We start from the raw sequence: 14,190 nt of genomic DNA, 5'->3' as shown, positions 1-14,190 counted from the left end.
AGATACCTGCGGCGGCGCGGGCCCTGCAAGCACCTCCACGGCCGATCGCCAGCCGCTGCACCCGGGAGGTGCCACCAGCCTTAAATGCCGCCCGCCCCGCCCAGGTCCTCGTCAGGGCGCAGGCCAGCGGACGCCTCGGAGGGTAGGAAACCCGCCGGCGCGCGCGCAGGGAGCGGGACCCACAGCTAGGGGTCGGGAGAGTCCAGGATTGGGGACCCCCTGGGAATCCCCTTCCCTTTAGTAGCCGAACGCCAGGGGGCGGGGTCTCCAGGGGGCGGGTCCGGCGTCCAGGTGAGTACAGCCCTGGTGCCCGCTGGGCTCCCAGAGCCAGACCAGCTGCTCCGGCGAGCTCCCGGCGCGCCCACGTCCTGTCCAGGCTTCCCTGAAAACCCACACACGCCTTTTTTAAAAAATGTAATTTGCCTACCAATAAATCAATTTATAAAAATGTGTATGCAGAGAAGGGGAAATTGCAGTTTCTAACAGCAACTGCTGTTGGAGATGTCCCGGCTAGAAAAGGCCAATGTGTTTTTGAGAATGGATTTAGATAGGTAAATTCAAGCTTCCGAGAGAATTTGGGAATAACTGAGAGACTCTGAAGAGTAGCTGAATTAATTTGCCGGATCCAGATAAGAATTTGGAATTCTGAAACAATTTAGAGAGGGAGTGGGGAGGAGAGATGGGAGGATTAGGGTCGGCGAGACCGCAGGAACCTGGGGCCCCAGGCTGCGGGTGCGCAGGAGCGGAGGCTGTTGTTGGCTGGACTGGGCTGGAGAGATCTGTCTCCACCTATTTATGTCACTCCCAGCTGAGACTCTATACATGAAGGAGAAGAGAATTTCTGACCCTGACAGTTGATGTGCATACTAAAGCAGTGGTTGTTTTATACTGCTAAGTTTGGGTTGGTTTGTTATGCAGCAGTAGATAACTGGGACATGCTCCATGCTCTTAGTGCCCAGCATGAGTTTTTGCACAGGATAGAAAAGGTATTTTCCCCCTGACACTTGAAACATAATTACTCCAGATGAGAAAGATAGCCTGAAAACAATATTATTAGAGAGATATTTAACAGTTAACAGTGGAGGAAATCAAACACGTTCTTTTAAAAGAATGAATCGTGAAGTCTTAAAGTCAGTGAAGAATATTAATTAATGGAGAGGATCATAAAAAATAAAACCCACGAACAGAGTTTAGTAATCAGCACCTATTTAGAAGAACAATAAGAAATTGACATGATTGAAATATATGAAAGGGAGTAGAGATAAGTTTCAAAAGAGGGGGCACTTTATTGGGCCCTTGATGCTCTGCTAATAAGTTTCCATTTAGATAAGGACTAATAGGAGGGTGCTAAGTTTTATTCTTTTTGAAAGTTATATATCAAATATGGTAAGAAAGATTGTCATTTTGACCATATTTAAAATGACTAAGAGTGAGGAGTCCAGAGAAGCGGCAAGAGTAACAATCCCATCATGCAGTGACTAGAACATCTGGCAGAAAACATGAAGAGCATTGGGTACATTTAGAAAAGGTAGAAGAAAAACAATAAGCTTGTGCCCGGCCAGGCACGGTGGCTCATGCCTGTAATCCCAACGCTTTGGGAGGCCGAGGCAGGCGGATCACGAGGTCAGGAGATTGAGATCATCCTGGCTAACACGGTGAAACCCTGTCTCTACTAAAAATACAAAAAAATTAGCCTGGCGTGGTGGCGGGCACCTGTAGTCCCAGCTGCTCAGGAGGCTGAGGCAGGAGAATGGTGTGAACCCGGGAGACGGCGGAGCTTGCGGTGAACGGAGATCGCCCCACTGCACTCCAGCCTGGGCGACAGAGCGAGACTCCGTCACAATAAACAAACCAACAAAAAAAGCTTGTGCTCGATTCTAATTAGGAATTAATTATAATTTCCCTTTTCTTTCAGATGCTAAATTTCCATAATAATTTCAGAGCATGACTATAGTTGGTAGTGAGGGACAATTGGGAAAAGAAGCTTATTTTGAGGGAATTTGAAGTGTTAGCAGTTAGAGATGTGGTTTTGTAAAGTAGCAGTAGGAACAAAGATACTTTCTCATGACATATTTGTGATCTTAGATTTTCCACACCTCTGTTCATCATGGCTTTCAAATGAGACTAAGGGAATGTGTTGTACTCGACATAGTGAACTGTCTCCATAGTGCTGCACACACAGGTCTTTCCCCGCTCTCCCTCCTTCTTTCTTTCCAAAAGGGCAGAATCTGAAGCCTGGGTTCCTCCCTCTGTGAAGCAAGGATGACAGCAATGAGTCACTTCTTAACTAAAATGATAAGGGGCAGGAACACTCCTAGTGGCATCTGGTGTAAAGATACACATCATGGATTCTCTAGAGTCGGAGGGAACATTAAATTCTAGTCCAAACCCAAGCAACAGTGTGCTTTTGGGGAGTTCTGCGTTCCATTCTCGGAATACTCTTCAAAGGAAAGGTTTGCAGATGGGGTGAGAAATACAAAATGTGTACGAAACTGATGTTCCACTGTCTGCTGAGAATCCAAGCTAAGGGTTTTTTTGGGAACAGATGGCTGCTGCTCACCTTAAGCTGTTCCAGCCCCTGCTCCAACTATTGGGACAGATGTAGAGTAGAGAAGCAGGGTCTCCAGAGAGATGTCTCTGAGCTCAAGGCCAGTTCAAGCTCCAAAAGCAAACTCAGATCCTAGGGACTTGACTGAGGGATGGGGAGGGGGGAGGGGAAGTGGGCTAAAAAGAGATGATGACACAGCTTTAGAAAGTACTAACTGATGGCACCCTCACTTGATCCTTAGAGAAGATTGCCACTTTTTTTTTTTTTTTTTAAGACAGTCTTGTTCTGTTGCCCAGGATGGAGTGCAGTGTGATTACAGCTCACTGCAACTTCTGCCTCCTGGGCTCAAGCCATTCTCCCATCTCAGCCTCCTGAGTAGCTGGGACTACAGGCACAGCTAATTTTTGTGGGTTTTTTTTGGTACAGAAGGGGTTTCACCATGTTGCCCAGGCTGGCCTCCAACTCCTGGGCTCAAGCGATCTGCTCACCTCTGCCCCAGAAATACTGGGATTACAGGTGTGAGCCATTGAGCCCAGGATTGCTGCTTATTCCTTTTGGTATCAAGGGTGGAAGACCGTTTATTACCACCAGCCTGGACGAAAACATTTCCATGATCAGGTTCTCTGGCACCTCTCTGATCCTGCAGAGTTCTTGGCTTCTGCCAGGGACCAGTCTCAGCTGTCACTGCTATGGCCCTTGTGGCAGCCTCTGGTGCCATTCAGGTGTCCTGGAGTGTTGACTTCTACCAAAGAAGGAAAATGGGGCCATCCCCCAACCCTAACTCCAGAATCGTGTCCTTTGCTGCCTCTAGTCATCTGGATACCCCACTCTGCCTTGAGGTGAGTAGGCCCTGGGTAACTGTGACGCAGGCATCTGGAGGCACTCGCCTATAGAACCAGGAATTGGATTTCTCCTGAGACACGTTCAGTCCCAGGGCCATCACCCACAATGTTCTGAGCAATGTACCCTGATCCCACCTACTGCAAATGGCTCCTAGAGGGTTGGCCATAGAGGTCAGGCTGCAGCTGGGAGACTTCCTCAGCCCACATGTGCTAGTAGCAGCTTCTGCTTGAGGTTTTGCTGCGTTTCAAAATAAGCCTGTCCACGACAAGGTTCTCTATTATACCTGCTCATATTGACGAACATTATATATTTGGGATAGGATGTCATGATATAGGTATTTTCAGCTTGTTTTAATTAAATTATATACTTCATGTATTTAAGCTGTACTAGATACAGGGGGTGGTGGGGAGATATGGTACTAAAATCATGCCATCCTCTGCCCTCTAGAAAGTTGGACTTGAGTTGGAGAGACCAGATTAGTGAAGAACCAATAGTAAACAGGCCAAAAGGGAAAATAATTTAGCACTAACTGGTATGGGCTCTAAGTGCCTTCAGAGTTTAGAGGAAAGAGGTTTCTCTGGGGGAAATGGCATAACTTATACTACTTAGGATTAGTTATTCAGATTTTTTCCATCCGTTTGCACCCGCCAAGAAAGTGGGGAAGAGTCTGGGAGAGCAGCTGAGTTGGGGCCTTGTGTGTGTGGCTTCCCTTGAGGGCCCCAGGAGGTCCCTCCTGTGCGCAGGCTGGCCACCAGCTGGCTCAACGAGGTGTGACTGTGAGGATCCCCACACGGAGGAGGAGGATCCAGATGACAATGGGAAGAGGAAGCTCCACTTCCTGCTTTGCGTCCGACTGGCCTGTCCCTCTGCTGCCCACTCGGCCTCTCCCTGTCCCTGGAATTCTCTCCTACACATGGGACAGTCCCCACCTGGAGCCCTCCCTACGCACCTGTATCTACTCAGCACGCCTGGCTGTGACTCGGCCAGTGTTCCTCTCCCGACGAGAGGAGGGCCGCCTGGGGTTGGAGCCAGGATGAGAAAACAAAAGAAAGCTTCAGGCACGCACGCTTCCACACTGTGTCCTCATTTCCTCATGCACAGGAAATCCTGAGATTGGCATATGAACATCCTCCAGAAAAGAAATACTGGCTTTTCAGAAATTAGCAAGTCAGCTACAGCGATGATCCTGCCTGGAGCTGTAAACACCATGACTGATGGGAATCAGCAGTGGTGTTTCCAGAAGCAGGTGCGGGCCTGTGAGGGGCTCAGACAGGTACACCTTCTCCTCCAGTGGGTACAACTCCCCCGAAATGTCAAAATGGCTGGGGTACTTTAGGTTCCCACAGTGTTCATTCTCTGTGACTTATGTTGTGTAACAAGATGCTTTTTATTGTATTTAAAGTGTACAACATGATATTTTGATATACTTATGCACAGTGAGATAGTTATGATTCTCAAGCAAATTCACATATCCATCCCCTCCCACAGTTACCTTTGTGTGGGGTTGGGGGGAGAGGGCCTGTGTGATAGGAGCATGGAAAATCTACTCTGTGCACATTTCCTGGATCTAATACAATGTTGCCACTATAGGGCTCATGCTGGGCCTCGGATCTCTAGACTTCTCACCCCACATATCTGCGGCTTTGGGTCCTTTGCCCTACATCTCTCCATTCCCCTAAGTCCCCCATAATGAGATGCTTTTTCAGAAAAATTACCATTTTCCATTTAATAGGTGATTGAAAAACAAACTTCATTCTGAGTTTTTTTATTTTTGTTTTTCAATCTTAGAATGAAAACAGGTTCACCCCATGTGAATCATCTCTACTTTTATCATAGAAAGTTGTAACACATATAAGCCCGGGCGAGGTGGCTCATGCTTGTAATCCCAGCACTTTGGGAGGCCGAGGCAGGTGGATCATGAGGACAAGAGATGGAGACCATCCTGGCCAACATTGTGAAACCCCGTCTCTACTAAAAATACAAAAATTAGCCAGGCGTGGTGGTGGACACCTGTAGTCCCAGCTATTCAGGAGGCTGAGGCAGGAGAATCACCTGAACCCAGGAAGCAGAGGTTGCAGTGAGCCAAGTTCGTGCCACTGCACTCCAGCATGGGGACAGAGCGAAACTCCATCTCAAAAAAAAAAAAAAAGTTATAACACATATAACATATACACAACACATACATGTATGTAAACTGTATATAACAAAAAAACCATTATTCACACAAATCCCTGCTCGTTAATTCGGGAGGAATGTGGCTCTTTGATAAGTGAGAGGCTGCCCTCTTGGTCATTGGCTCCCACGCTTTCCAGAGCTGGGGGGACAAACACAGACACACAAACATTTATTTATTCCTGAACTATTGATTGGAGGCTTGTGATATGTGTGCAGCATCATACCGGGCCCATCCCCTGAAAGAGCTTTCAACCTGTCTGGGGAGATAAGACATCACACTTAGATGAGAATATTGACGTAAGAGGAGTCCGAAGCCAGCCCAAGTCCAGTGCTGGCTCAACAGGTCAGACCTGTTGTTCAGAGCAGCGAGGAAGAGATGAGCTCTAGGCAAGGAAAGAGGAGCAATTCTGGAAGGGCCTCAAGTTCAAGTGGATTCTGAAGGCTGGGTAAGCTGAAGAGGAGGGCAGTGTGTGATGTGGGAGAAAAGGAGGCAGGAGGAGACTGGCTCCTGCAGAGTCCAGGGTAGGTGTAGGAAGGAATACGTTGGCCCAGCAGACAGTCCCATCAGAGCACAGCAGGAGTCTGGCTGTCAAGCCAGGTAGGCTTTGCAGACACTGGGCTTTATCCTTGTGCTTTGAGGCCCTTGAGAATGAGAGCAACATGATGGAAACAACATTTAGGAGAAGATGAGAGGGTCTGTCGCAAAAAACAAGAGCCCTCCTGACTTTGTGAAGTTGCTTGGCCTGCAACTGTTCCAGCCTGAGACTCCGGCCTGGGTTCCCCTGTGCTGGCTCCTGCCAGGAGCAGATCTGTACCAGGAGGCTCCTGCTTCTGGCAGATGCAGTTGAGCCCTCCACCCTGCCAATTTCCCTGAGACCATTTCAGACACTATTTATTTGCCCTATCAAGAGTCTTTGAGATGAAACCAGGAAAAGGACAAATGCCAGTCACCCAATCTAAGTTAGAGAAATTTCTATGTCTCCTCCCCTCTCCACGCCCCTGATACATGGATATTTATCCGTGTTTCCAGGGTGAACCAAGCTGCTCTAAGAGTTGCATAGGGAAGCGGGAGCTAGGGAATGAGAGAAGGTCACAAAGACCTGGCTGCCTTGGTCATAAAGATTAGCTTCAATCTAATAATGATGGGGCTGTCATTCTTAAACGATGATCTAAATTAATTTTTTAAAAAGTAGGATTTGAGATCATGGCTTTTTTTTTAAGACAGAGTTTTTTCGCTCTTGTTGCCCAGGCTGGAGTGCAGTGGCACAATCTCAGCTCACTGCAACCTCCACCTCCCTGGTTCAAGCGATTCTCCTACCTCGGCCTCCCAAGTAGCTGGGATTACAGGCACCTGCGACCATGCCCGGCTAATTTTTTGTATTTAGTAGAGATGGGGTTTCACCCCATGTTGGTCAGGCTGGTCTCAAACTTGTGACTTCAGGTGATCCACCCGCCTTGGCCTCCCAAAGTGCTGGGATTACAGGTGTGAGCCACTGCGCCCGGCATGGTTCTTTTTCTAGTTAATAGAGCTGTGTTCATCCCCCCACATTTTCATGCCAGATCTGTTCCTTGTGAGATGCCAGGCTGGGTTTTGGGGTGCATTAGAATGACCTTGTCCTTTTGGGGCCAGTGTCCCTCCAGGGCAGGGGCAGATGATAATGATTACTTCATTATCTTGTCTGCCTTTCTTTCTCTCTGAGGTGCTTTAAATAATTGTCTACGGTAACCCAACATCTAAGTCAGCATGAAACAAGCTGGTCTAGCTCTGTGAACACATCTATCTTGGGATCAGCTCTTCACAAAGACAAGACATTTACTCTTGGAAGAAGTGGGAAAAAAAGAGAAGGAGCACAGCCCACATCCCAGTCTCACACATGCCAGGCGCTGACTTAGTCCTTGCTAACCCAGAAAGGCACACAGAGTGGGCTGGCCACTGCCAGTGAAGGGTTTAAAAACACACCTAGAGACTTTAGGCATGAAAAAAAAAACAAGTAAAGAGAATGAAAAAACAACTGTGCTGTCATGGGATGACCAGGAGAAAACCAGTAGCTGCTTGGCTGCAGGTTCTCCTGGAAAGTCTGCCTGAGAGGTGGTGGTGGCTGAGGCCCTGAGGTCTCATCCACCACTCACGCAGGTTGGGTGGTGCCAGGCCAGCTCCTAAAGTGGACTTGGGTGCAGGGAGATGGAAGTGGGAAAGGCCCAGCTTAACCTCAGGACACCCTCTACTGGTTCATGTGAGGGAAAAAAGGTAAATTTATGGGTGATCTTTTTGTGCCTGTGAAATGTCCCCTTAGGAAATAAAGCCACTGGCTGCCGAAGCACAGTATGTGTTAATATGCAACCAGCATGAGTATAGCCTGGGAAACAGGCAAAGTCAGACAAGCAGGACCAGCGGCATTTGATTAATCAGTTGATAAATGGAGGAGCAGGGCCTGGCTGCCTGCAGCCGCAGGAGGAGGTAAAACTGCAGGGAAGAGCTCCATGACACTGGGATTGAAACCAAGACTTTGAAGATGATAAGACCAAAGTATTTTACTAAGGTTCTTTAAAGTGTCTCGTAATAAATAGGTTGTGTAAAAAAGACAAGATGGTGAGATTTAAATCAGCCCTGCAAAAATGGCAGAGAACAGTCCCAGTCTGAGCTCTTGCAATAGCACCCTACACAGAAAACTTATGCCGGGGTCTCAGTGGGGCGGTCTATCATCTTCGGTCTAGTGGCTCAGATGTCACCAGCTTCCAGGCACCAGCACGTTTGAGCAGTTGGCATCCAAGAGCCTTTTAAGCCTCTAGACTGAGCTTTCTCCTCCTCCTAGTTCCTCTTTCCTCACCTTTAGGGTTGCCTGATAAAACGCAGGGAGCCTTGTGAGATTTATTACTATGTCTCAAGTATTAAATGGGACATACTTATACTTTACACATTGTTTGTTGGTTAACTGAAATGTACTTTTTTTTTTTTTTTTTTTTTTTTGAGACAGTCTTGCTCTGCAGCCCAGGCTGGAGTGCGGTGGTGCAATCATCAAATTCCTGGGCTCAAGTGATCCTCCCGCCTCATCCTCATGAGTAACCAGGACTTCACTGAAATGCATATTTAACTGGCCCTCTGATGTTTTTATTTGCTGACTCCAGTGGCCCTCGTCCTCCTAGATACCTTAGGTGTGAGTCCTTTACAGCTTGTCCATGGGCACATCTGGGACATTGCCCAAGCTGCCCTGCTCTGCTCGTTGCTGGGCCAACTATGAAAATAAACACATTCTGATTTTCTCTTTTCACCATATCATTCTCTTCCAAGGGCCCATGTGAGCCGGATTTGTCTAAGGTGGTCAGCCTGAATGAGTCTAGGAGTCAGGTTGTTGTTGTTTTAAACAAAAAAATCACTTTAGCCAGAAAATTCTAATCACTCTGCAGAGGTCAGATTCTTGGATCTGAGGAGAGAGCACTGTGGGAATTCAAGTCCATTTCAAAACCAAGTTTTCGTTTTCAGAGGGAACCAGCAGAGGGAGCACATTCTACAACACTCGGGGCTCCAGACACAGGGATGAGATCCTCATTCATGCAGGACACCTGGAATCACTCAAGCACCAGGAATTTATAGAACAGCCCCAGGCTTTGCAACCATGTGTCAAATACTTCATTTCTGACTGAGCAAAGGATTGCTTGGGTGAAAACCCCAAGCAAACTAACAAAAATCAAAAGAAACAACAAAACACTCCAACAATGACAGCACCAAGTAACGAGGAACTAGAAAATGTAAAAGAAAAATCAAACAGTGACTGTTTCCCTTCTTCTAGGGTTGGATGGGCTTGGAGCCGTATTCTGCCTTTCAGCCTTGTTTTGCTAAAGGAGCATTGTCTGAGCAACGCTCTCCCTACTCTCCCAAGGACTGAGGCATCATTGTGTTTGCCCTGCCACCCTCTGAGGGCTCCATATCATTTGGGAAGGAGGTGTGCTCCTGGAGGCCACGTCTTGTACTTCCTTCAGGTCTTTCAAAGACACCGCCACAGTGACAGGCGTGTCAAAGTGGCTTCTGCATCTCAATTCTCTTGGAGAAGTGAAAGAATGTTTTACAAATATCATTTTACAAGGAGCCCTCCCATGTCACCCTTGATTCCAGTAATTGACTTTTGCAGTTAGGAAGGTCTTCCTTATAAGCAACTGAAAACACTCAATTTGGGGCTGGAGTTTATTTCTAGATGAGGGGGTGTTCCTTGATGAAGTAGAAACAACACGTTTTAGTTTTTTGTGACCACTAACATATATTTCTTCCTAGCTTGAGAGAGAGATATAATAATTTTTCATAAATGATGCTGAACTGCGAGTTCTGTAGACCTGAATTCTAGTCCTGCTTTCTTGTTTGCTCACTGAATTTGCTGAGAACGGAATGAACATTTCGCCTTTCTGTGGCCTCAGACAGTGTTGGAGCTGAGAAGATCAATGGGTCCCAAACCTGAAACAATCTCCTGGGGAGCTTTAAAAATACAGATTTCCAGACCCCACGTCCAAGTAATTCTGAGACAAGTCCTTGAGGTTTATCTTTATGAAGCTCCCCAGGTGCTTCTTATGAACCAGTGGGCTTGAGAACCCCCGGACCACATCACATCACTGGTCCTCAGCCTGCCCGTATGGAGGCCGGGGCGGCCCCGAGAATCTAACTGCAGTGGTTAGAGGGAACTGAGGCCGCTCCCTGGGGGTGTGTTCTAAGGTCAGGGGCCCTGGATTAGATGCCATTTAAGATCTCTGTTGACTCTAGCACTTGCTGGTCTGGACACTGTCACTTTGCCTTGCCTTTATGTACTCATGTGGTAGTTTTATTGCATTTAATTAAAATGGGGTGCTGTGCTCTTATAGCTCCTACCTGTGGACTAAGGGGCAAACATCTCCTAGCCACCCCCTGAGAAAGGATCTCACTTGTTAAAGAAAAAGGGGGGTGTGGGAGTGTGGGTGAGCCCGCACAGCCAGTTACACCAGCAGGGGCAGCCCGAGATGAGGTGCACGGCTCACCAAAGGCAAGTTCAAGCGTCCCAGCGAGTGCTGGCTTCTGGTTCTTGTGTATTGTTGTCATCCACAGAAAACTTTTCATAAATAAAGATGTAGATTTCATTCTATAAGCAATATATCGAATTAGGATGACCCCACAGTCATGACAGTTCCAATTATTTCTACATTCTTTTTTTTTTTTTGAGACAGAGTCTTGCCCTGTCGCCCAGGCTAGAATGCAGTGACACGATCTTGGCTCACTGCAACCTCCACCTCCCGGATTCAAATGGTTCTTCTGCCTCAGCCTCCCTAGTAGCTGGGACTGCAGGCTCGTGCCACCACACCTGGCTAATTTTTGTATTTTTAGTAGAGACAGGGTTTCACCATATTGGCCAGGCTGGTCTCGAACTCCTGACCTCATGATCCGCCCACCTTGGCCTCCCAGAGTGCTGGGATTACAGGTGTGAGCCATCATGCCTGGCCATTTCTACATTCTTAAATGTAACTAGCATGTGTGTGTTTTACACAAGGACAGAGGAACACATTATCAGCATGGCAGGGTTTCCAGCTTGAGCCTAACTATGTCCAGCACCGGGATTAAGCGCTGTCCAGGCATGTCTGGTTAACTACCAGAGTGAACCAAAAGGAAGGCAGCCGGTGGAGGCACCCCCTCACAGAGAAGAAGGTGCCAGGCACACAAAGGTTGGTCCAGGCCAAATCCTTAGTCCCTGGGAGGACAGGAGAGTATGTTGTAATGTGTATGGTCTCACAGCCTAGCTCATGAACCATGTCCCTGGCCCGGGGATGCTGACAGGAAAGCTTCAATGCCTGTTTCACAGACCTCTGTCAGTGCTGAGGTTTTGGCACCTGCAGGCTGTGGGTGGTGCCTGGAAAAGTGAGCTGTTCAGCAGGAACCTGCAGGGAGTGGCCGCAAACCCTTGTGTCTGGTGATGTGGAGTGAGCTGTGGGGTGTGGCCAGGGCTGGATCCCAGGAGAGGAAAGAGAGAGACTCCACCTCTCCTCGTGTCGAGGCTGCTGAGGGCCTTGTAGGCATCAGGATTCTGAATTAGCAGAGGAGAATGAGGCCAGCAGGACACAGTTTACATCCACTTTGTCAGTTTCCAATTCCAGAGACCCCCATCTCGGGTCTGGGCACCTGTCATCTCTGTGAAAGATTTTCCAGTTCAGTTCACTGAATCCTGGGCTTTGTCCATTGCTCTCTACCCTCTGTGGCAGGTTGTTTGGCCTGAGGCTGTCATCAACATGTGGGAGGGCTGCTCTGTTCAGCTGCAGGGCCAGCGTTGGTCCCAGTCTAGACAATCGCAGTTGCTCAGATCTCCAAGATCACACACGTTTTCTCACAAAATGCCTGTGAAGCTTATCAGCACTTGAGTGGCAACATAGGGGCATCTTTCTTCTCCTTTACCTGCCTCCATGCCTGGGACAGACTAGTGTGGGTAGAGTTTAGGCTAGTCAGGAGGAGTCAGGCTGGGGGCTCTGCCCTGAGCTCCTGTGCCAAGAGCATCATCCCCTCGGCCCCAGCAAGCAGTGAAAAAGGCACACCCTGTGGAAGTGAACACACTTGTCTCAGCTCAGCCACTCCACTCACTTTTGGTGCAACCTTTCCCTTCTCTGGGAAGTCTACATGAATCTCTGGGATGATTTATTTTATGTGTCAATGTGGCTAACTCACGGCACCCAGTTGTCCAAACACCAATCTAGAAGTCTCTGTGAAGGTGTTTTTCAGATGTGATTAGCAGTTGAATCAGTAGATGTGAGTAAAGCAGAGTCCACTCCATAATGGGGGTGGGCTTTACCCAATCAGTTAAAGAAGTTAAAACATTGGGGTCCCCCGAGGAGGAGGGAATTCTGCCTTCAGACTGCCCTTGGCCTTTAGCTACATCAACTGTGCCTTGGTCTCCAGCCTCTCCTGTAGACTGGATTTGCCAGTCTCACAATCATGTGAGCCAATTCCTTCAAATCTTTCTCTCTTTCTTTTTTTTCTCTGTCTCAACATCCTATTGGTTTTGTCTCTGGAGAACCCTAATACAATCTCCTTAGGGTCATTAGCCCAACAAACCACATAGAGAACTTCTAGCATATAGAGAATAAATCAAATCAAATGGCAGTTTTCAGCCATTTGTGTGCATCCAGTAGGAGACCTGTAGGATCCATTTCTTTTTAGAGTGGGTTTTACATGAAGAAGCTAGTGATGAACGGCCAGATGTTATCAGGAGACTGCTCCATTTTCATAAACCAGATTCCTTGTGGTTTGTTCTGAAGCCAGCTTCCTCACGTTGGAGTGACTGGGAGCAGTGGACCAGCAGACAGTGACAGTGAGTTCTAGGCGAGAGAAGCACGAAGTAGGGGGTTCTGCTTTCGACTCACTTGAGAGGCTGCAAGGAAGTGATTTGAATTCTGAGTTTTCCCAGAAACCCCATGAGGTCAAGTTACTTCCGCTAAATTTCATATTGGTTATGAACTCTGTTTTTAAATGCAGCACGTAAACTCCTTCTGTAAAATAAAAGGAAGCAGGATATTCAGCAATTCTCTACTGGATGTGATCAGCAAAGACAAGACATCTGCAGCTCATGGGATCACCTAGATTTGGAGGTTGGGGAACAGGAAAGATCTAAACACCCTTGTTTTGTTGGCCTCTTTGGTCTCAGCCACATGGAATCAGATTATTTGACTAGGACTATTAATGCATAAGAAGGGAGACACACAAAAAAGGTGATTTATTGAGGTTTCGACTTACCTTGTCAATGATGCTGCAACTGTGTGCCATGAATTCTTAGCCCTGCAACATGGTCATAAAGACAGACACATTCCACAAAGTTGTATATGATGGTCTTCTCCTCCTACTTGGAGAGCTGCCTGCTATTGTTAGCCCTTCTAGGGCCCCCTACTCTCCCTCAAAAGACCATTTTCTCAAACAGAAGTGCCCACTCTAGAAGACCACTTTGTTTTTGATTTGGAAAATCAAGCTTGGCTTTGTTAAGTTCATGTTAAATCCGAAAGAAGATGTTAATTAGTCCAGCTATAATTAATAACAGTAAGTACAGCATTAGCATATACAGTATCTAACCAATAAATTATGAAAACGTTTTCTGTCCTTTCAAGCCTGAAGGTTCTTTCATAGTTGGCCTGCTTTGGGAACTCGGTGGAGACCCGATATTATATACACGCCAGGAAGCCGAGGAGGACCTTCATCTCACCCTTGCCACGCGCCCCTCAGGCAGGTATGCAGTTGGCCCTTGAACAACATCAGTTTGAACTGCCTGGGTCCACTTATACAGAAATTTTTTCCAATAAATATATTGGAAAATTTTTTTGAGGTTTGTGACAATTAGAAAAAACTCAGTGATGAATTGCATAGCCTAGAAATATCAAAAAAATTAAGAAAAAGTTGGATATGTCATGAATGCATAAAATATATGTAGATACTAGTTTATTTTATCGTTTACTCCCACACAATATATAGAAATCTATAATAAAAAGTTAAAATTTATCAAAACTTATAACACAGAGTATATGGGGCCATTTGCAGTCAGGAGCATGTAAACAAATATAAAGATGCAGTTAAATCATAAGTGCATAAAATCAACTACAGTGCTTACTGTAATGCTGTAATCATTTCATTGCCAGTG

Source organism: Pongo abelii, chromosome 14 (genome assembly GCF_028885655.2).
Source record: "Pongo abelii isolate AG06213 chromosome 14, NHGRI_mPonAbe1-v2.0_pri, whole genome shotgun sequence".
Lineage (NCBI taxonomy): Eukaryota > Metazoa > Chordata > Mammalia > Primates > Hominidae > Pongo > Pongo abelii.
This window is presented reverse-complemented; position numbering follows the sequence as displayed.